We start from the raw sequence: 24,097 nt of genomic DNA, 5'->3' as shown, positions 1-24,097 counted from the left end.
AATATTTTAGTTATTTGCAATATGATTTGTGGATTCTTCAATGTAATTCCACTCAAAATTCAAGCAAACTATTTTTTGTAGCTATGAACTCACCAAATCCAGAGTATATATGAAAAGACAGAATACTTAGAACAGAAAACACAATACAGACACTCTTCAATTTGCTATGGATTATGTCTTAAAAAATCTTTGTAAATGAAAATATCATAAAAATGCATTTAACACACCTAACCCACTGCACATCATAGCTTAGCAATAATAGTACACTATAGACTGAACAACTGGTTACATACCTTCATGATTGCAGGGTTGACCGGGAGTATAGCTTGTTGCCACTGCCCAGCATAATAAGTATAGACTGTACTCTATGTCAATAGCCTGGGAAAACATCAAAATTCAAAATTTCCTGCTTAATACATAGATTTTTTGTTTATAAAGTAAACAAAAATCATAATTTGAACAAAAAAAATTACCCCTAAAACCACATAAACATGGGTAAATCTTAATTGCATATTTCAAAGTAAAATAAAAATGTTTTTAGAAGCTCCATACTATGTGATTCTATTTATATGACATCTTGGAAAAATCAATACTAAAGAGACAAACAGATCAGTTGTTCAGGAGCAGTCTGGAGAATTAACAAGTAAAATGAGATTATTTTAAGGTAGTTAAAGTATTTTGTATTATAATTCAATGTAGAATACATACATTATGATTATTTTAAACTACAAAAATTTTTGTAAATTAACCTTAAATATTAAATACATTTCTAAACTTTTAGGAATTTGAAAATTTCAGGATGAATTATAAACTGATACATAAAAGTAATCTAACTATAGTAAAAATTTATGATATAATCTAACTGAAGGAGATTGTTGATCTAAGTGACCTTTGAAATTTGTATTCTGTGAGACTAACAGCAAAAATAACTGGATGTAAGCATGGTATATAGTTGATAAAGTGGTTTCTCATGGGGGGAGCTGTTAAGCATTCTGAAAGTATTATACATTTACCCAGAAACTGAATAACAAAACAAAGGAATCATGCATAATGGGAACCAGAGTTCTCAGTGTTGGAGTTCAAGTTTATAGCAAAAGGGAGAAGGCTAGAATGACCCATACAAAAATTGATTATAACTGTGACATCAATATGGGAAGTTTAGTCTAACATAGATAACGCTTCATAAAAATATAAATATGCATAGATTTTTGTATGTGTACTGCTTACTATACATTTCTTGGTTTTCAGCTGTGAAGACCTGGAAACAATGGCCATCTCAATGCAACACACATATCTAGCACCCAGATCTTATCTTCTAATCTCATACTCCAACAAAAGAAATTTAATATTAAAAAGGCTGATTTTTCAGGCTCAGGTAGAAAACATACAGGATGAGCATGGAACATCTTGTAATAAAAAACACTAAAGAAGTATGCATTAAAAATAAAGAAACAAAAGCTTGCAATGATAAGGGTATGTCAAGGGCCACAGAATCTAGCCTAAAGCACTCCCAAGTGTGAAAGCAGGAACAAGATAAGAAACTAAATAAAGCAACATTAGATCATAATTCTAAGCATAAGATATATATTTATGATTCCATACATATATAAATAAATGATCAAATAAATTTATAAATGGAGAACAAAAATATTCATTGAAGATTTTTTACATAATTTACATAAGTACTTCACCATCAAGAACAGAGCATAATTCTAGTCCCTTAGGGTTGTGCTGCACAGAGAGTATTGTTCAAAAGGGAGGGGGGTGGGGTATAAAAGAGTGACTTCACAGTGGAGAAATCTGACAAATGCTCCCCAAAGAAAAATACTACCTCAGCCTGATGATAAAGGTCAATATCAACAGTCATAAATCATGTTGATAATCTCTATCTTTGCTGTAATATAATGAGAATGATTCTTAACCTTTGTGGTCTTCCTTCTTAAAACCCATAACCTAAGTTTAATCATGAGAAGAACATCAGACAAATCCCAATTGAAAGACAGACTACAAAATGTCTGACCAGCATTCATCAAAACTGTCAAGGTCACCTAAAAAAAGAAAAAGCTGAGAAACTTTTCACAGTCAAGAGAAGCTTAGGGAGACATAATGACTAACTGTGATATGCTATCCTAGATGGAATCCTATGGGAACATAGAAGGGCATTTGGTAAAGACTAAGTAAATCTGAATAAAGTGTGTACTTTAAAACAAAGCACAAATATTGTTACATTGATTGGGGAAAATGTACTATATTGATATAAGATATTAACAGTAAGGGCAACTGGGTATGAAAATCTCTGTATTCACAATTTTGTGGCAAATTCACACTACTAAGAAGTAAAGTTTATTTTTAAAGGATTTCAAGGGCCTTACGAGCATATAGTTATTCAACTATTGCAATGGTTCCACACTTAACTAAAAATGTATTTACTTACTCCCCAATGACCTTAATAAATAAATAAATACTCACATGTCATGCCCACAATTGCATTCAAATCCAAGCCCAGGATTTTGGTGGTATCTGGCACACACTTCTGTGTTGTGATAGCCTGTGAATGAATAAAACTTCCCATTCTAGATTACATTACATAATCTTCAGAGTAGTTAAAACACAATCTCTAGAATTAAATTACTCATTGTGAATCTGAGTTGTATTATTTAATTTCTTGCCTTTGGTGTTAAAGAACACAGATTTTTTTTTTTAACAAGGATAGCCACAGTGAATGAAAAATCACAGTTTTTTTTTTTTTGGTGGTTGTTGTTATTTTGTTTTGCTTGTTTGTTTAGTCTGCTATTTTCTTGTCAATATAAACCACTTCATAGTTTAGACACTCTTGAAGCACTTTACACTTGGTCAACTCTAGAGGTCTTGGGCATCACAATTTTTACATGTATAGGTCAGTCCAGACACTGTAGTTTTAGCAAAAGCCTTTGGAGTTCTTGCCAACCAACATCCTATCACTCAACTTTCCAATCAAGATCTGAATTTAATGTTCTCAATCTTGTCTTCTGAGGAAATTCAAGACAGAATTCCCTGTGATGGTTGGTTACATTCCTGCCCTTGCTCCATACTAAATTCCTCTGCATGATTCTTCCAAACTTGGCAGTTTTCAAGGCTGTTAAACAAGGATTGTTCCACAAAAGAAGACTGAGAAGGAAGTGGTAGACAGAGCAGAACATAGCTGAATTAGTTACTGTATCGAAAACGGAATAAGGTCCTTAAGGTATAGGCCTGCATCAAGGGACCGTTCCTGGAATTGGGGTTACTGATGGCTGTGTCTGAAATATATTTTCCAATTGAATTAAAATGGACACACTCTGACTGGAAGATACTGGAACTAAAACTAGGCAGGAAAAAGTAATAAAAAAATGTCCACTATCATTCCCTTGCTTTATTATCTAATTTTTTTTCAATAAAATGTCACAAAATCCAAGTTGTGGCTCCATTTCTCCCGTTCTTTTGAGAAATAGGAACTAAGTATCCACCTGCACCTATTTCCTCTTTCAAATTAATACTACTATCATATATCTGAAAATAATAATTTGTTTACACCGTTATATTGACTTCCAGGAACAATGTCAGAACTCATTAGCTTACAGCTATGGATAGCTCAAGAGTATTTATGAAGGTAGTGTCATTTAACTGTAATTTACAGTGTTATTTTTATTGAATAATTTTTGGTGTGACCTGTATTCTGAAAACTTTCCACTTGTTCCACTTTATAGTTAATGATAAAGTGTCATTCAAGCTGCAATTGGAAAAAGATTTAAAGCATATGTTAAACTAAATAAACTATAATACTCATTTCCTAAAGTGACTGATAGGGGAAAAAAGAGTAATGAAAATAATTCTATTATGGAACAAAAAAAGTGATACAATTTTGTAAAAGAAATAATTTTTCAATAAAAATTGTAAAGAAAAAATATGTGTATTTTTACACATAGCTCAGAGATCACATAAATGCCAAGAGAAGTGACAGTTGCTGAAACAAATGTGTTTTTTATGAAAAGCAAAGTAGTAAAACAAGCAAAATAGATGCATAAAATGGGTAAATTTTCAGTGTATTAGTTATCGCTGCCTCAGGGCAACTATAAATTATAAACTTGTTTTTTAACTTTTTTTTTTTCATATTCATGAATATATTCTGGGCCTGTTCTTCCTTCAACAGCCCTTGTGATTTGACCCTTTGCTGATTTATAATCTTCTTAAAGTTTATAAATCAAAGGGTGCCAGATATCTGGTGGGAAAGAGTCACATAAAAAATAAAATGTAATTATGGATAAAATACTAACTTTTGAGAACACCCTTTTTTTAAAAAGCCAAATAAATTTTAAGATTCTATTTCATATCTCTTTATCTAAACATGATTTTTAACAAATATAAAAACTTCCTTTTTTTTTACTCTTTTTTTTCAAAAACAGGAAAACAGATAATGCTACAGGCAATGACAATGGAGGCTTTACATGATCAAGTCTCTGCTGAAGTGACCATAACTTCTTCAGCGTTCAAGGTGATTAAGTCTGTAGTACAAACATCTGTGAAAAGGCAGAGAAAACAAGTATAGATGAAAATGTTTTTAAAATGTGAGAATGAATCTTTCTGTAGAAGAGTCATTTTCTTTTGCGTACATTGAAGCCCAAATAGTCCAGCTTAGCCTCTAGAGCTACAAGAACAAAGCAAAGCTCCTTTGAATCAAGTGGCCCTGGAGAACCATGCACCTTACTATTCTTAGTCAGCACCCATACAGGCAACTGCAATTAGGAATTGAAGCAAATAGGGTAAGAGCTATTAAAAATGTTTAATTCTTCATCTTTTAAGCAGAAAAATCAATACCTAGAACTGAACTTTAAATCATTGCCAAATTTACAGATTGTAAGAGAATAGTTAAAGTTAACTCCACAATTAATACATGATTCGGAAAACATGTGGGAATCCTCCTTCCTAAGGAAGCCACAGGCAGAAATAGATGAGAAACCAAACAAACCAAAGAACAAGAAGATGAACAGAATCAGAAGTAATAACCACAGTTGCTTCTGGCTAAATTTTTAACAAAATCAGGTAAGAAGGCTCAAAGTTAACACACCCGGACCACAGTGTGGCTATCCACCTAGGTTTTTTAGATTTGCTATATACATCATGCTTAAGGAAATTATTAACCTAACATTTTGTGTGTTGGCGATTGTATCTGCACTTTTGAATTTAACAATAGCTATAATCATGCGTAGCTACTTCTTCTGCACAAATACTCTACTTTGTACAGGATTATTCTAATGGATCTACCAGTCTCATTCGGTCTGTCAGAAATAGACATAAAATAAATGTATGAATTTAACTTCTAAAACAAAATAGATTTTTAAAAGCCAGAGGTCCTTTTTCTCCTCCCTCCCATCCATGAGCATACACAAGAGATAGCCAGATAGGAAAAGCAGCTTTTAAAATTAGATAAAAAATTCATGCAATTAGAGATTTTTATAATTCTCTGACAGCTAAAAATCATTTTTAAATTATATTCTGTTTTTTAGGAGAGGGAAGCAACTCACTTTTATGTGACTCTGACTCACAATCCCCTAGTATAGAGTGTATTGTATCTTAAATATTAAATGTTTATTGAGATGACAAATATAAAGAAGATTCACATATAGTTAAGAGACTCACCTCAAAATTAGCTTTGTATTAAAAGGTAGCATTTGGCATTAATTGTAAAAAGAAAAAAAAAAGACAGAAAACCAAATAAAACAAATGCAGATCTTAATGAATTGTTACAAAATGAACATTCTTTTAACCATAATGTAGGCCAAAAACCAACAACAAGAAAATCCTGCATATCAATTCTTTTTATAATCTCTAAGTGTAACTTTCATCACCTTCACTTTTTTCTCTATACTTTTATCATGTTAAGAGTATAATGGTAAACATTATAGTACAGTTTAAATTTCTTTTTTACCTGATGTAATAGATTTGTATAGTATATGTTCACCTGTGTCAGGCTGCCTTTATTCAACATATAATATTATATGGTTATCCATGTTATTAAGTATAAGTACACCATTATTTTGTTTCTGAATATCATTCCATTTCCTGAATACTTAGTAGCATTTCATTCTGTTGAATTTTCTATCTTACTATTGATACACATTTGTTCTGTTCGTAGGATTTGGATTTTATGCACTATGCTGACACAAGCATTCTTATGTATTTATATTGTTGTCCATCTAGGTACATTTCTGTTGAGTATATATCCAGAAATGGAATACTGGGAAATACAGAGTGAATAAGTTAACTTTAGTAAATATTGCTAACATTATACAAAATGTCCTCAATCATTTTAAACAAATGTATATTTCTACCAGCAGTTCCTTTTGCTCTATAGTCTGGTTTTACTCTTTAATTATTGCTGTTTGGGTAGATGACAGTTCCATTTCATTTAAGTTTCCATTTGTAATTTCTTTATCATGAGGATGGGCATCTTTTCAAATGTTTGTTGGCAATGTGGACATCTTGTTTGGGGAGATGCCTGAACAAGATTTTTGCTCAGGAGTCTATTGAGTCTTCTGACTTCTTATTAATTTCTGGGAACTCTTTATAAATTCTAGATAGGAGTGAGCACTTCTGTGTTCTTCAGCTTGCTGATTCACTGTCCTCATATATTCCAATGAATGAAATTTTTACTTTTACTACAGACCACTTTAGCAATCTTTCAAATGATTAGTGGTTTTCTCTTTACTGTGAAAAAACTTTCTTACCACACCATCCTGAGGTCATATTATCATCAAAACATTATTTTTGCTTTTGATCTCACCTACAACTGACCTGTTACAGAATTAAAGGCAGGAGTCAATGTCCTGTTTCCCAGTCCTTGAACCATATTTATTTATTCAACATTAAGTACTATGAAGACCTTTTTTTCCCCCTGCTCTGCTGAAAATCTTTGTCATCAATTAAGGGTTTGTATATTTATGGTTCTATTTTTGGACTCTCTTTTTTCCAGTACAGGTCTATTTTTGGACTCTTTTTTTTCCCCAGTACTCTTTGTACCATACCAAAATACCTTATAAGTTGATTTATAATAGGTCACAATATCTGCTTGTAACAAGTTCTCTCATTTTATACTCACATAGGGTTGCCTTGCCTGTCTGTACTACTTTCTACTTGCATAATTGACTCAATTTCCATAAAAATAGTTGCCAGAATTTAACTCTTATTTTAATATAACTATGTTTCTATTAATCTTTTGAAAGTAACCTTTTCTTAATTTGTTTTTCTTGAAATTATTTTTGCCTTTCTAAGTTTTATTTTCTGGAATTTTAATATGAAGTAAGAATTCCTTTAATTATATTGCTTAGTATTTATTATGCTTCTGAAACTGACAATTAATAACTATTATGGTGTGAATGTGTCTCCCCAAATTCAGAATGTGGAATTTAATCACTGAAGTTATAAGATTAAGAGGTGATGTCTTTGGGAGGTAACTAAAACAGGGTACATAGAATTAATGGCTCATAAAAAAGGCTACACATTGCATTTATCCCTTTTTGGTTTTTGTCTATTCTGCCATGTGAAGGCATAACATTTAAGGGGCCATCTTGGAAGCAGAGAGCAGTTTTCACCAGACACTGAACCTAACAAAGTCTTAATCTTGGGCTTCCCAGCCTCCCGACCAATAAAAAATATATTTTTTATTATTTATAAACTACCCATTCTCAGGTATTATAATATTGCAGTATGAATGGACTAAGAAAATTGTCATTTATCAGTTTGGAAAAGTTTTCAGCTACTATCTCTTCAGTTTTTCTTGTGACCCTTTTTCTTTCATGTCTACATCCACGATTCCTTACAGTACATTTTAGATGGTCTTACCATATCATCTAGATGTCTAATTCACAAATTACCCCTCCCCCTCATTGTTTTATGTCTCTATTATTCATTCTGGATGTATTTTTTCTGATATATTTCCAGTTTTCTAATTCTCCATGTAGCTGTATCTGCTATAATATTAAACTCATTTACTGAATTAGAAAATTTAAAATATTGTTATTTTTCAATATTAAAATTTATACCTGGATCTTTCACAAATCAGTGAATTTTAATAGGCTATTTAAAAAAAGAAAAGAAAGGAAGAAGAGTAAGAAATAAAATAAGCAAAGAAAGAAAGAGAAAAAGACAGGCTGCAATTTCAGTAATAAGTGCCAAATTCTTCCCCCAATTTATTGTCTGTCCTAAAAATAGCAAGCTTCTCTTTGAATATGTAGTCATTCAAAGAAATCCCATGCCTATTTTCCATGCTGGATGAACATATTGAGACTTTACAAGGCTTACTGAACCACCGTCTCTCACACAGGCATTTCAGATCTCTTGAGTATGGAGTTAAGCATCTTTCAATGTTGCATAGAATCATAATCAAATTTTTCATTTCTCCTTGACCTTTTCTTGTCAAGGATTTGGTCATAAAGTCTTCCATTCTCTATTTCTTTGCTGCTGCTGACTTTTTAAAACTGGACTTTAGTATTATCTGTTTATTTTCTTGGTTATGAGATAATGCTGATCTAAGCCACAATCACCAAAGCCTGTTTATGTTGGACCTCTCCTAATTGGTCTCACTGACTGTACTCAACACTTCTTAGAAGAGTCAGAGTGATCTTTATAAAGCATTAATCAGATCATCTGTCACCTACTTAAAACCCTCCATAGGCCTTCTTTTCTAGCAAGGCCTACAGGATACTGAAGGACTTGGTTCTGCCACTAACCACACCCCCCACCACCACTCCCTTTCCTCCAGGGTCACCTTCATCCACTGCTGTCCATCATGCTTGTCTTCTAGCTGTCCTGCAAACAGGTCAACCCCAATGCCATCTCGGGGCTTTGTATTTGCTCTTCCTATTACATAATTTTCTTCTCTGAAATTTTACTACAACATTTCATTTTCTTTTCATTATTCATATCTCAGTGTTGTGTTGGCATTGCAGAGCAACATTTCTTCTCATGTCACTAATGCAGTACTCCTTGTTATCTGTGCTATTTTCCCATTTTATCTTTTTTCTTAACACCTACAAGCTTGGAAAATATCTCTATTTATTCATTCATTACAAGAACAGGAGGGAGGGCCTGAGATTTCACTTTACTTGAAACTTAGCAGGTGAGCCTTCCACATTACTCACAGAGGACAAAAGACTTTTGAATCAAAGACAAAGTATATTACTACTCACAGATAAAATATTTGTGTCAGTTCCCTAGGCCCTAATTCCCATAGGATGACTCAGAAAGATGAACTGAACATCAGTGATGTATAAGATAGGACAAATTCTGAGCTTAGCGAAGCTAAAACTTTTATATTAAACTTTAAGCAAACCTCCTTGCTGCTCCAGAGGAATATTCTAATGAATACTATATATCCAGGGTTGCATGCTTTTACATTAATGGCATCTTATTCTCAATTGTGTGTGTGCTAGTTATTTATTTATTGTATTTCACCTCTAAACTCACCTTTTAAAATATATTCTATAATAATAGATAGAAATCCTGTTTCTCTTTTGAAGAGAGTATGATGCTAAGCTTTCTCAGTAAAGTACTGATGAGAAAGTACATGAGGAAGGGGCTCCTCTGTTTAACTAGCAACAACACAGGATATGGGTATCAGCAATATGAAGTTCATCTGGTACTTCAGCCATGGGCCCAGTGTGCAAGTACCTTTGGAAACTTTATAGGCTGAGCCTGGAGACGAACTTTCTGTGGCTCCCTTGATCAAAAAAACTGTTGTCCTGAAGGCCTCTCACTCACATTGTTACTAATTTCCTCTGATGTTCCCTTGGTCGCCTTCCTATAGCTGGGAGGAATCCCATAAAGGGGCTGTCCTCACTGCAGTACATTGTGCAGCCTACATATGCTCCAGGGGATCCTCACTAAGCCTCTCCTGAGTACTATATAGCTGCCTGCTGCCCTAAGGATTCCCATCTCTGCCACCTATTGCTGACTGTCTTTCCTTGCCTGCATTCTGGAAAGTTGTTTTCTGTTTGCTCAATGACTACATTCTGTCCAAACTAGTAAGCTCCTCTGTTCAACCCAGTGAGCTGAGCCCTTTTCTGAAGTCTGAACCCCTTTCAAGTTTGTTCTTTAAGTGCTTTCTGTTAGATTGATAGATCAATCTTTTTTCCCTTTATCCATGTATATATATTTCAGATTTTAATTATTCTTAAACTGCCCTTGTTTAGCCTACGTTTTTCCTATGTGTAAATTTCTGTGTGGTTTCTATCTCCTGATTGGACCCAGATGGATTTAATGCATGTAACTAATTCATGTTATGAATTTATATTCTGTTTCTAATCTTTTATTAAGAAGATGGCAAAGAACATCTATGATCATAAATCTTTACACTATCTATGATTATTTCCTTAAAGAAAATATCTAAAAGAGGAAAAGCTACTCCAAAATGATGGACATATTTAAAACTTTCAATATATTTTGCTAAAAATGTCCTCCAGAAAGGATGTGTTCTTCTTCTAGAAATTTGTAGAATGTCTAATACTCATTATGTTATAATGAGTGTCATTTATAAAAGGACAAAAAGAAAAAAAATGTCTGATGCTATCCAACAGCACACCCCTTGCCTGCAAAACATCTACCACAGGTGAAGCAAACTCATTTATCACAGCTTGTGTTTGACTCTCAAAGACATTACTTAGAAAAATAAAAGTAGTATTGGATGAGAAATTATTGAATCTCCCACACTCAAGAGCCCTCTCCATTTTTGCTTCCACCAGAAACCTGAACCTTTTCACACCTTATTTCTTTATTCATTGAAAATCTCAAAGAAACTCAGGAGGCTTACACCTAAGCCAAAGTGTGAGATTAGAAAGTTTATCAGTCACTTTAATCACTACCTACTATTTTCCAAAGGATGTAGAGAGCATTCAGAAATTTCAAACATTTTATAGAAAGTTAAAAAAAAAGAAAACATTTTTGCTAATGGACTATTTGACTTGTTCCCAAGAAAAGGAACACAATTAAGTTGTGAGAATGGAGGACACTTGGCATGACAAAGGAACTGAAAATCTGAAATTCCCGCTTGTTAATTTGAAAGACATGGGTTATAGGGCAGGTAACATGTTTAAATCAATAGATATATCTTTAAAGTAATAATAATAGTCCATTTAATTGAATTTGTACAAACAGAAGATTAAATTATCACAAGCTAAGGGTAAAATGTAAAATTTAACTAGGTAAATTGTAATGTAATATGGTTAATAATTAATAAAATGTAATAAGATTACTAAGGAATAGAAATCAATTTAGAAACTTCCCAGCAAACCTGAGAGATAGTTCAGAATCACCTCTATTTAACAGGAAATTGAGAAGAGGTAAATGACCAAGGCCCTTCATTGTCCCTAAATATTTACTATTGTCTCACACACGTAGATTCTGAACCTTAAATCTCAGTACCAGATCTCAGCCTTGGCAGATTCCATTTATTCCAAATATATTGGCTATTTGTCCCAGTGCATTTGCTCCCACATGCCATGGTGATGTGAGAATTAGAGTTAAGGCTGCTCATGGGCTTCTTGCAAAGATTTTCAGATATGGTAGTAATAGATCACTGAAGATAAGGAGGAAAATAATTAATAACACTTCAGTTGATTTAGTAGCCTTCTTTTTTTAAATGAGATAATGGTTTTCCCATCTTCTCGCCAATTAAATTGTGAAGACTAGGCATTTAATGCTTTTAAAACTGTTTGGTGTTCTCAAGAATTAGATCCTACTTAAAATGGCTTAGGGTCACTTATATCTCCAATTGTGTTACTTCACAATTGCACAAATGAGTTGAAAAAGCTAGTAACCTAATTCCATTCTCATTAGTTTCATGACTCAACTATAAACTCCTAGTCAGAGCATTGGCAATGTCCTATTATTAGACATATGAAAAACCAATGAAATAGAACATTCTATTGAACTTGGACTCCTCCTCATTGACAGGAAATGAAAAGAGCAGTGTTTTCTTTGAGAAGTCCCTGCACTCAGCAACCCAAAAGCTGTGGCTGCTTCAAAGAGACTCCCTGCAGAGTGATAGACTCCCTTCTGAGGAAGAAGGGAGGAATGCTTCTCGGATCTCAGCATCACAGGGTGCTGCACATGGCAGTATTTCAAAGTCTCATGTTCCCTCCAGTGGGACAGTGTCACTTTAGTGACATGCGACTAGTAGAAAAGAGGTATCACACAGATTTTTATCTCACGGAGCACCATCAACGTGTTGCCATTCCCCACCTTTATGGAGAAAATAAAAATGTTTAATTATGTATCAGATGCCTACAGAGTTCAGAATTCACAATTTGGTAATAACATTTTCAGAACTATAGTAAGCTAAACCATGTCTCCAAATATATCCAAATCCTAATCCTTGGAACCTGTAGATATACTACCTTAAATGGTAAAAAGGAATTGCAGGTGTCCTTTAGTTAAAGACCTTGAGATGGGGGAATATCCTGTATTATCTAGGTGGACCAAAGTAATAAAAAGTGATAGAAATCAGAAGAAGAATATATGACCATAATTAGAGGCTAAAGTGATGAACTTTGAATATGGAGAAAGGGGCCTCTAGCAAACATATGTAGGCAACATCTAAAAAACCAAAAAAAAAAAAAAGAAAAGAAAAAAGAAAGGGCAAAGATTCTTCTCAAAGCTTCTAGGAGAATAGAGCCTTGCAAACTCCTGATATCACATGTCTGGACATAAGACCTGTAATAACATAGTTTGTCTTGTTTTATGCCACTAAATATGTAGTAATTTGTTAAAGCAGCATTCGGAAATTAACACAGGAATTAAATAGCATATATGTCACTCCTATAATGAATTTAGCTTTGGGACTATGTAGGGATCTCATAAACATTATACCCATGATAAAGTCAGAATTCCATAAAAATCTCCACAGACACAAGAAGTCACTAAGTATAGTGACTGCCAGAAGATAAATGATACTTGAAATACTGTGCAGAGTAGGCAGACTCCCTAGAATCTTAAAGTATCACCCCTCAAACCATCCCTCTATCAGTTTATATTATCATTTGAAAAGTCTTTGGCTAGGACTATATTTTAAAATATTGAGTGTTCTTTAAAGCATGTTAATAAATCCTTCCCAGCTAATCTCAAGAGTCCATCTCCTCCCTAGGCACAGTCTATGTCAGATGCATCCCCTGAACTGGAACATCAGTGCCAATTCAACCGATTAGAATGCCTGACCTGCCTAGCCAATGTCTGCTATTCCTCCATTAGGACCAGAGCCAACATCACCTATTCTTGGAGATTATCCTGAATCTCCATATACCTTCTCTGAGAGTCTAAATGCATTACTGAATAAAACATTATTATACTGTCAAAATTATAATGTAATGCAATTTATATTACAATAATGTATTACAATTTCATCATGATATAATTCATCTTTTTAAAAAATCTACCTATCTCAGTTTTACTCTAATCTTATCAAGGATTAAGAAAGACCTATCTTGTTATTTGATCCTCAGTACTCAAGTTTTGCCACTTAACAAAAGAGTGACTAAATGAACAAACAAGATTGCAAGTAGTGAAAGTACAGTATAGAGCACACAAACAAATTAATGGGTTCAGTTTGTATATAGGCTAACATGTTCTATGGCAACAAAACTCCTACTCCTGTCCATGGCCATGGTCATGGTCCTGTCTAACCTGGCTCCTGCTTCACCTGCCTTCCCTCTACACCATGGCTCTACTTCCCAGCTCTGCTCACCAGTTTTCAATTAATCAAAGTAAAAATTGATTTTAATTAAGGAATTTTGCAAATGCCTCTGCCTGTTACTCAGACCACATTGACTGAGTCCATTTTCATGGCTCCTCTCCGAATTTTCTTTGTTACCTACTTTCATCCTATAGATCTCATTTTAAATACCAATTTTCATAAAGAATTTCTGTGACCAAGCAATCCAAATCAGATTCCTCTTACTATACTCTCTCACAGCTCATATACTAATCCTATGTGTCACAGCTTGTAATTAAATGCCTGTTTGCTTATTCATTAACTTTAGGTCTGTCACACTAGAATGAAGTTCTTTGAAGACATAGGCCAAGTCAGCTTGCTTTCTCACTACTGTACCGCTATACTTTGCAAAGTTTGTGCACAATGTTAGGACTCCAAAAATAATTGTTGAATGATTGACTCAATGAAAAATGCAAACATGAAAAGTTCCTATATGACTTAATGGTCAAATTTTCCAAAGTAGAGATCTACACTTTGCCAAAATCAATTAATTGAAGACAAATTAATGAATACAAATTTACCATTTTGTCTGTAGAAAATATTTACACCAGTCCATTTAATTTCAGGGTTGCAGAAATACTAGCAGGAAATCATGCTAAATGAGCACTGGTTTGAAGAGGAATTACAGTCGAGGGAAAGCAGATTATCATGCATATTTTCCATATAAACATCAAAGTTTTTGTTCAAGAAAATAAAACCAAGTACATTTCACACTTGCTTATCATCATGTCCTAACAATTAATATTGCTTCTGATCATAAAAGTTCCTTTTAAACAAACGGATTCAAAACAAGTTACTCGTTTTCTACTTTGCACTTGGGTTTTCATGGGATAGCACAATTTGTACAAGTTGTTTTTCAGTCCCAGTTCACTTTTTGTTCCATTTGCCTGTTTTGCTTCATATTACATAGAAGCAATATTATAATACTGTGGATATGCCACAGTATCAACATGAAGATTTTACTTTCTGAAAGTTGTAAATTGCCCAGTCTAGAGAGCAATGCTCCAGCTCTTCCCGTCATAAGGCAAAGCACCATAATTTTATCAAGCACAAATAAACACTAGAGAGTATTTTTAGAAGAATATGAAGTTAATTCTGACTCCAATTAAAACCACTTCCAAGTTCTTAAGTAATCGATCAACCTCTTTTTCCAGATTCTTTGAACTTCTATAGCTTTCGGGAGCTGAAAAGAATATGTAGAAAATTGTATAAACTTTATTTTTTTGTTGTTGAAGGTTGAATATTAAATCAATATTATGTTCTTATACCACTTCTTGAGAAGGAAGTACCAATTTGAAATTGTATCATTTTCTTCAAAATGAAAGGCAGTGCTTAGAGTAATAGATGATAGCATTAAAAACAAGAATGTGCAGAATCATGATGACTATCGCAACATTTTACTTGCTTTTCGTAGTTTTGTTCTCAAAGCACATTAGCATCTATTCTTAGTTGAGGTTCAGAACACACTAATGATTTTGTTTCTTCTTTGTTTATTCTTGTCACTATAAACATTTTACCATATTATTTTAATAAAACTTTATTAACATTGTTCATAGTTATTTGTATACAAATGTTCACTTCCCTTGTCAAGGAGGATTCTGAGTTAGCCTTTCTGGCATTACAATACCTATCATATGAAAGGGCATAATAATATTCGTTTGAGCAGACTGGAGTCAGGGTTATAGGTATTAACAACCCTTTGGAAATTAGAATTCTAGATTAAATATAGAATATATTTACAAGTTTCAAACCTTATGGTTAGTAAAATCAGGACTAGAAGTTACCTAGCTATTACCCAGAGTATTATAGTATCTCTTAATGTTTAAAACATAAAACCATACATTTGTTAATTCCTAAGAATTAACAAATTATATTATATAATTATATAATTATAATTATCCCTAACTATGAGACAAATAATAAAGCAAATAACCTCAATTCAGAATAATACAATGCATAAGTATATAAAATATTGTTTTCTTGAATAATAGTTGGTTTTGAGTTAGCACAGTTGTTTGATTATAGGCTAGACATCGTTTTAATATTAGAAGAAGGGCTCAAGCATAAGATTGTTGGGCTGTAATATTTTCACTCCCTTTCAACAGGGAAAGTCCATGGCTCTATTTTTTCAGAGACTTATACTTCTAATGAAATAAAACCCCTTTTTTAAATTTAAAAATATTATCTACTCATTCTTTGTGATTAACTAAAAATTAATTAATAAACCACTATATAAACCCAGAATACTGGGTTCTAATTCTGATAATGTTTGACATGGGGAAATTAATGACAGCACATTGGATTACTTAAGAGTGTGAAATGTGGAGGCATCCTTGCTGAACTTGTGTCTTGACCTTTAATTTTGTATCCTATGCATGTAACTTTACCTCTACAATGCTCATTTTCCTCATCTATGAACTGGAGACATTGCCACATGAAGTCGATCTTAGGAGTAAATGAAATAATAGCTGTAACATACTGAGCAGATCATTGTACTTGGCAAATAATAAGCTCTCAATAAATTCCATTCGTCTTTTCCATACTGGCTCTTCAGATACAAAAATAAAAAATTCTACTACACCAGATATACTAAATAAAATAGAAAAGATACCATAACTTTCACATCTTTATCACACATTTCCAAGCAATTACAACATTACACAGAATCCTGTGGAGCCAGCCTTCATTTTAGAATCCTTCTGAACACAATCCTTCAAATAGCCACTAGATATTGATCAAATTCACCTAGAAATTAAAATCTGCTTGTGTAGCTAGGTAATAGCTTCAAGATTACTTATGATGTTCTTGAATAAGGTAGCAACTATACCAAATTAAACAGTCACAATATTGAAAGTTTATTATTAATTGTCCTAAGAATTCTTATTTGCAAATATACAAACACACATATGTACATCTACATACTATCCATATTGGAAAAAAGAAGCACTTTCTGTTCTTTATTGCCCCATCTCCCCAAATTCATGGTAAGAGTATTTCTGGAAACAGTGATATATTGGTGCAATAAGAAAGGAAAACGGTAAGCATTTAGCACGACTTCCATTACATACACATCTACCTCACTATCAGGGAGTATCAGATGCATGATGTCAATAGCTATTTTGGGTCACAGACATATAGCCTGACAACTTTTTTTTTTTTTTCAGTTACATCTGATTAAACTGCATTTGGAATAGCAGATTTAAAAAAGTAAATTCATGTTAAAATAATAGCTCACTTAGTTTGTCATCTATCTTTGTCATTCTAATTATGAAAATCTATTGGTGAACAAAAATAAGCACAAATTGAAAAAAATAACTGGATAGTTTTTTTTAAGATACATTTGCTAAGAATTTATACACATTTAAAATCTTGAATGAAAAAGCAAACATTACTACTAGTGACTAGTGGAAACAAACAAGAATAATCTGTTGTCTCTGTTCCTCTTATTGAAGTTCAATTGCACCTATATCCTCCTGATATTTGTTCACAACCATTCCGTGCACACAGCTGTCAATCACCTGATACACTGGACACTGGAACCCAGGAAGTCTAAAATTTCAAATTGAGCACACATGTAGCATATTTATTATGTTTAGCAGATAGACAGAAAACTACATACATTCTATTGTTGTCATTTGTGCTTTTAATCCCCTATTTTGGATAGGAAAAAAATACAAGAATTCAAGTTCTCCATTTTCTGATTGTGGCCATTGTAACGCTAAAGAATGTTTGAGAGGCTGTGGTGACTGTTGAATTATCTGTCCTTAGGTGCAAATTGATAACTATTTCATTCATCTGCCCAGGATTTATAGTCAGCATACAAAGCAACACATTAACAAAGGCATTTGATAAATAATTTGTCTTGTTTTGGTTTTGTTTTCATCACATATTAGGGAATCCTAATATTTCTTAGGTGAGTACAATTGGATTTAAAGAAATCATAGTTTTCTATAAAAATAATTAATTTCTATTTGCCTGCCTATGCAAATACTAAAAACGAAAGGGAAGGTATAAAACTAAAACCTGAAGTGAACATATAACTTCTTAATTGTAATGTTTTGACTTGAAGTATTAAATTGCTGATTATCAACTAAAAGTTATGTCAAGATATAGAAAGACTAGGAAGAAAAAAATCAAGACTAATATGCCTTCTGATATACAAAACAAAATCTTTATAACTTTTTCCTAATTTTAAATGTTATTCTTGATAATTTTCCAAAATTAATTGAATCAAAACTGGACGATAATTAGTTGTCCACAGTTCATTAGTTGTGTGGAACATAAATAATATAAACATTCAAATAGTGTTCTACAAAAATTATAATTTTATATCCTTGTATTTATTTAGGAATAAATACTGTCTTCTAGAGTTTCTCAATGTATCCCAGAATATACTTTTATAAATAATTGAACCACATGAAATTGCCATTTAAAAAATGCTTTAATCTTCAGAAATAGCAACTTCACACATATGGTTCAATTTAATGGTTTTTTTCAGTAGAAAATATTATTGAATGAAAAACTAAATTATATTAGACTGAAGCTAAAATATTTCCTAGTTCACAAGAATTTTTCATCATAACAAATATTTAAAGGGAAAGAATATCTTTTAAGTTTTCAGAAAACAATTGAACAGTTAGAGTAAATTCATATGAAAATTCAGTCCAAAGTCTAGACTATGCTAAGATTGGGAAATAAATTAATTACAAGCAAAATGTTTTCTAAAAAATACATCTTTTAATTAAGAAAAAACTGGAGGGCCCATGTGTGAAATATAAACATTTATATTCAGTGGCTCTAGAGGCTAAAGCAGAGGATCTTAAGTTCAAAGCCAGCCTCAGCAACTTATAGAGCCCCTAAGCAACTTAGGGAGACCCTGTTTCAAATAAAATATAAAAGAATGGGGATATGGCTCAGTGGTTAAGCTCTCCTGGGCTCAATCTCTGGTAAAAAATAAATAAATAAATAAAACCATTTATTTCCAAATTGTCACTATCCTTCAATTATTAATGGATTCATATATTTTAATGATTTCTTAATATGTAGTATTTATATAAGGAATAATATAAAGCATTTTTAGAGAACAAATTAATGCACTTATTTCTCAAAAGAATGTAAAGCATTTTTAAAGTTTAAAATGTAATAAGACAATGTTATACCTGCTTTCTGAAAAGTATAACTTTTTCACCAAAATGTTTTCCCAAAGAAAATAGTTTTAAATAGACAATCTATAAAAAAAGAAAAATATTTTTGATTGCCCTTCAAAGACCTTGGACAACAAAACCAAACTTTCCTATCACAATCCATAATATCCCTTGTAGAATGACTCCTTTGAAACTTCAAAAGAGAAGGAGGAGGAAAACCAAACCCTATGTTTCAGCAATTGAAAGGAAACATGCAAAGTGAGAGCTGGTGCAGAAGTTTCTGTCTGGAGTCAGCTCCAGGCACTACACACCCTCATTGGTCATAGGAAAACATTTTACCTTTGCAACTACTTGAGATAAAGAGCAAATAAAAATCTTTTATTTGTATTTCACAGGAGTAGCAATAAGAAGTAAGAAGTGACGACATCCTGAAGTATTTCACAGGAGTATTTCACAGGAGTAGCAATAAGAAGTAAGAAGTGACGACATCCTGAAGTCAGAGCCCCAGGGAAACAGTTAATAAGAGTAATTTACCTAACACTTTGGAACCTCTAGGGTCTCTAATAATTACCTCTGTGCCTTCCCTAACCTCCATTTATCCTCCCTTGCCTTTCATTCTCTTTTAATTCTGGGAGTGTGTTTCCACAGTTTTGTTCCGGGACTTCTTAATTTGCCTAAAACTTGTCCCCTACCAAATTTACACTTTTTGTAAATGTTTGCCTTACTGAGTATATAAACTCTTGAAAGAAAATATTCTGTGATGCTCAGTCAGAATGTTAAATATTAATCTTACTTTTAGGATTCTATTTTATTACAAAATTCAGAAAAAGAAAATATCATCTTTCATCTATCTTAAAGATCTCTAAGATAATTTGCTTTTTACATTTATTCAACTACCATTGTTTAACATAGTGCCCAGAAATAGGGAAAAAACCCTCCACTTTGATTTATAATTAGCAAGATACAGTTTGCCATAATGAAATATTATGGCAAGAATGGGGATCTGGGACCTTGATGGCTTTAAAATGTTTCTATGTAATTTATCTATGAAATTTTTATGTAACCTTTGGAGTCACAGGAATAAATTAGATATAAAAAGTAGATAAAACTGGTATTGTGTTAGTTTCTTTAATTTTTTAACTAATAAAATATTCTATGTTCTTTTTATTTTATTCTTTATTGGTACATTGTAATTATCCATAATAGTGGGATTCATTATGCCACGTGTGTACATGCACATAATTTGATCAGTCATATCAACCTTTCCTTTCCCTCCCCTTCTCCCTCCTGATCTGCTTACTGTACTCTACTCATCTCCCTTCTATTATTATCTTTTATTTTAATTAGTGCAGTATGATATAAAAGCAGGATTTATTGTGGTATAATCATACATGGACATAGTATGATTTGGTGACTTGTTTCCCAGTACTTCCCCATGCCCCTCCTTCCCCCTTCATCCTCTTTCTTTACTGTATTGGTGTCCCTTCTATTTTGAGAGATCTTACCCTCTATTTTTTGTTAGTTTTAGTTATAGATAATTTTAGGTTTCATCTTGAGATAACTATACAATCATGGAATATAATTTGCTCCAATTCAGTCCCCAGTCATTCCCTTTTCCTTCCCCTTCCTCTCTCCCACTGATCTTTCTTCTATTTATTCGGAATTGTTTTTTAAATAGTGCCTTACATATATACATAAAGGTGAAATTCACTGTGGCATATTCATATATGTACTACACATGAAAGTTTGGTCACATTCATTCCACTGTTTCTTTGTTCTTAACACAAACACATGACTTCAAATGCATGCATCTAAAAGTATTCAGACATCTTTCATCTTTGTATCATCAGCAAATCATTTAAGAAAACTCAACATTTAAAATCAAGATATTACTGAAAAGCAAGGAGTTAGTAGGGCATTTTCTCCTTTGACATCATCAAAAGTTCTTCTCAGAGGTAAATTAGAATGCTTTGTTTGTACAACAGACTTGAGCTGATTGGACTACCTACTTAGGCCACAAATGACCTTTCTAATTGGAAGTCATTGCAAATAACTGCAGGGATTTAACATAAGAATAGACTTTTAAGTAGATCAAAAAGTACACTGAATCCTAGAAAAATGCTCAGTATTATGCAATGGTTATGTGTAGTGGCTCATAAAACCATTACTTGCATTTTCTTTTTCTGATATGCATGCACATGTGAAGGGTGAACAGAATCAATTATTGAATTTAGAAGTTAATTAAGGTTGTGCATACAAGTTCTAAAAGATGCACTTTTTCTCCAAGCTCAAAACACTTGAAAAAAGTCAGTTTGTCATCATGCTCTGAGAAATGAATGTCCAAATCAAAGGGCAAAATTTTGCTTTTTTATCTAAACAAATCACTCAACCACAGAGATATGCATACATATGTGAATATGTGTTTGTGTGTGTGTGTGTGTGTGAGAGAGAGAGAGAGAGAGAGAGTGTGTGTAAAGTCCTGAACCTTGTTTTTGACCCAGACCCATTTATAACTTCATGTTTGGGGACTGCTTTTAATTAGTTCATATAGAGCTGTTTAATTCTTTGCAATGGCTCTGTAGTAGTCCATACCATAGATATAACGGATTTATGGAAACTCCTTGTACTGTGAACGTTGTTATTTTCACTGTTATGTGATTACAAATAACCCTATAATGAATATTATTCTATATAAATCAGCTCAGTCATACTATATTTTTTAATGAATACAGTTCTAAATGTAGAATTCAAAGTCAATGGTATGGCTCCTGTAATAAAAGTTGACAATATGTTGGGTTGGCATGCCACCCAACCAAAAAATATATGAAAAGACATTTCTCTGAACCTTGAAAAATTATCACATTTTTAATGTCTATCAAATATTTAGGTAAAAATGTTGCCAATTCATAATTTTAATTTCTGTTTTGTTTAAAATTGAATTTATAATTTTCTTTCCTGGTTTTGGTATGGGCTTTCTCTTCATGTGCATTCTTTATTTTCCTATGTATTATTGGAATTTTTAAATTTTTTAAATTAGTTCTTCTTTCATTATGAACAATTGAGCATATGGTCTGTGACTCATGGCAATTTTTTTCCCATAAAGATTCTTGCCTTTTAATTCTGTTTATTATGCTTACTTCAACTGTATTGAGATGTCATTTGTATACAACAAAATGTACTCATTTTAAGTGTATAATTTGATAAATTTTATAATGACAATATTGTTCAAGACTTTCACCATTTGTTTTTATTCAATTGTTTTTATTTTACTGAGCTTTAAGAATGTATATTTATGAATGCTCTGTTTTTGTCAAATACATACACACACATATTTTCATATGCTCTGGCTTGTTATTTTCTTACATTTTTAATGACTAAAATTTTCAGTGTTATGAAATTTGATTAATCAATATTTTTCTTTTGTAATCTGTGCTTTTGCTGTCATAGTGAAAAAAATTAGAGTCACCAAATTCTTGAAATTTTTCTATTATGAATCCTTTAGAATTTCCATAGTTTAAGATTTTATTTTTAGGTCTATAATCACTTTTTGGATAATATTCATGTCATTGTGAGTTAGTAAAAAACATTTACTTTTGTCCATAAGTATCAAATTGTGCCAGAGCCATATCTTGAAAAAAATATTTTTCTACCTCAAATTATCTTGGTATTTTTATTAAAAATCAATTAATTATATATGTGTGGGTCTATTTCTGGATTCTATATCCAGTTCCATTGATCAGTTTTTACATGAATAATAGATTACGTGGCTTTATAGTAAGACTAGAAATCAAATAGATTAAGTTCTTCTATTGTTTATTTTCCTTTTCAAAATTGTTTTAGCTAATCTAATATATTTTAAAATATACATTTAAGAATTAACCTGTCAGTTTCACAAAAATTATATCTCCAAAAACAGAGGTCAAATGATATTTGGAAGCTAATCCACAATAAAGGGTGGGGGGAGATTAGAAGTTCAGTAGATTAGACAAAGGGGAATGAAGAGAAGGAAGGAGACATAGGAAAAGGAAAGTGGAATGAATGTGGCATAACTTTCCTATGAACATGTATGAATCCACCACAGTGAATCTCACCATCATGTACATCCACAAGAATGGGGGTCCTAATTAGAATAAGGTATATTACATGCTTACATAATTGTATCAGAATGGACTCTGCCATGTATAACTAAAAACAACCAATAAAAAAGTAAAGATTTTAAATGAAACTATATCAAGTTTATAGATCAATCTGAGAATAATAGACATCTTAACAATATTGAGATTGCCAATCCATAGGTATATTCATTTAAATAGATCTTTAATTAATCTCTTCCACATGTTGTAGTTTTCATTGATTAAGTGTCATATACAATTTGCTATATTTGTCTCCAATTGTTTTATATGTTTGATGCTATTATACTCAGTATTTTAAAAATTTCATGTTCGAGTAGTATGATTTTAAAATGGAGCTGATTCAGTAACCTTAGTACTTGTGTTTATGGGATTCCTTAGGTTAACTCTGAATATCCTCACGTAGTCTATAAGAATATACAGCTTTTCTTTATTATTTCTGACATATATGATTTTTTTCCTTTTTATGATATATAGCATTGGCTAGGACTACAAATACAATATTGAAAACAAGTGGTAGGAGTATTCAGTATTCAAACATTTAAAGTAATTTAAATCTAGGCTTTTGATAAATGTTTCTTATTAAGTTGAATAGAACCATATCCCTCCACTATGACATTTGCATCATTTATTAAATTTGTATTTAATATTTCTGCACCTTTATTACTTTCCATTAATTTTACTTTTTTGTATACAATAACCTCATTTTAGTCACTTCTGGATTTTATATTTTAATTACTCTTATAAGTAGATACTGGATATAGTTCTACTCAATTTTCTGTCTATTCTTTTCTTTTTAATATATTGACTTTGTAATTAGCTTCTCTAGTGCTTCAGAAATTCTATTATTACTTTTAATGTGATTTCAGAATTCTATAATTTGCAGATTAATTTAAAGTCTATTCATTAATATCATAAATCCTTTTACCCAAAAGCACTTTTTTTATTTGTTCAAGTCATCAATAGTGTTTTTCAAATGCACATCAAAGAATCCTTCAACAGCAGCTTGCCAATTTATTGTTAGATTTATTCTTATATCTTTTATC

At 32.2% G+C, this 24,097-nt stretch overlaps 1 long non-coding RNA gene across 11 annotated transcripts in view; it reads right to left on the bottom strand.

Annotated features, from left to right (window-relative positions):
- The window catches only part of LOC144375448 (uncharacterized), a 487,430-nt gene that overhangs the window by 232,370 nt on the left and 230,963 nt on the right, over positions 1-24,097 (bottom strand). For all 11 annotated transcript variants that reach the window (XR_013435316.1, XR_013435310.1, XR_013435312.1 and 8 more), the window contains 2 exons: positions 2,470-2,548; positions 294-378 (listed from right to left, as the gene is read on the bottom strand). This is a non-coding gene — a long non-coding RNA (uncharacterized LOC144375448). The remainder of the gene's footprint in view (positions 1-293; positions 379-2,469; positions 2,549-24,097) is intronic.

The sequence above is a fragment of the Ictidomys tridecemlineatus genome, chromosome 2 (genome assembly GCF_052094955.1).
Source record: "Ictidomys tridecemlineatus isolate mIctTri1 chromosome 2, mIctTri1.hap1, whole genome shotgun sequence".
NCBI lineage: Eukaryota > Metazoa > Chordata > Mammalia > Rodentia > Sciuridae > Ictidomys > Ictidomys tridecemlineatus.
This window is presented reverse-complemented; position numbering and strand designations above follow the sequence as displayed.